Consider the following 964-nt stretch of genomic DNA (forward strand, 5'->3'; position numbering starts at 1 on the left):
TTCCTTCCTTCCTTCCTTCCTTCCTTCCTTCCTTCCTTCCTTCCTTCCTTCTTTCCTTCCTTCCTGCCCCAAAGGGCAGACAGGTTTATTGGGCAACAGCCGAGAAAATGGGTGCTTCCACTTGGCCACACGCTGCAGCTCTTCCTTCTTCTTGATGGCATAGGAGTTGGAGGAGCCCTAGGTGGCACTGATGAGCTCATCTGCCAGACACTCAGCAATGGTCTTGATGTTCCGGAAGGGAGCCTCATGAGCTCCTTTGCACAGCAGCCAGATGGCCTGATTCACATGGTGCAGTGGGGACACGTCCACAACCTGTTGTCTCACAGTCCCGGCTCGCCCAGTGCGTGTGGAGCCCTCCCAGAGACCACTGTTGATGATGGCGTTCACCAGGACTTACAGAGGGTTTTCGTCTGTGAGCAGGTGTATGATCTCAAAGGCATACTTGACGATGCGCACAGTCATGAGCTTCTTGCAGTTGTTGCGGCCATGCATCATCATGGAGTTAGTGAGGGTCTCCACAATGGGGCACTGAGCTTTGTGGAAGCGTTTGGCGGCATACTACCCTGTACTGTGAGGCAGGTACTTGGCATACTTCTCCATCACTGCAATGTAATCCTGCAGGGAAATGGCATTGATCTGCATATCATCGGTGCTCCACTTCCCAAAGAGCTTAATGTCAAGGGTCTCTGCCACCGCTGGTGCTGCTGTCTCCCACTCCGTCATCCTGAGAGCACAACCTGAGAGTCTCTGTTGCTCGGCGTGGACCACATGCCACCCTGGCACAGAAAGGCAGAGCGGCTGTGTAGTTTTCTATTATGTATATGCACGACATTTTCTTTACCCAGTAAATCATCAATGAACATGATTTTCTGAAGGAGACCTCTCAGGAGAAGGGCAGGACAGCAGGCTAGGGAAAGGAGAGCGGAGAGCTGGACTGGATATGGTCCCACCTGGAGCTGTATTT

At 52.6% G+C, this 964-nt stretch overlaps 1 pseudogene across 1 annotated transcript; it reads right to left on the reverse strand.

The window, feature by feature from the left end:
* Positions 1-63: 63 nt before the first annotated feature.
* Positions 64-761, reverse strand: LOC105522893 (annotated as a pseudogene). The gene has a single exon (XR_001003506.1). The product of XR_001003506.1 is annotated as a 40S ribosomal protein S5 pseudogene (transcript).
* Positions 762-964: the final 203 nt, after the last annotated feature.

The sequence above is a fragment of the Colobus angolensis genome, unplaced genomic scaffold, assembly GCF_000951035.1.
Source record: "Colobus angolensis palliatus isolate OR3802 unplaced genomic scaffold, Cang.pa_1.0 Scaffold444, whole genome shotgun sequence".
NCBI classification, from domain to species: Eukaryota; Metazoa; Chordata; class Mammalia; order Primates; family Cercopithecidae; genus Colobus; species Colobus angolensis.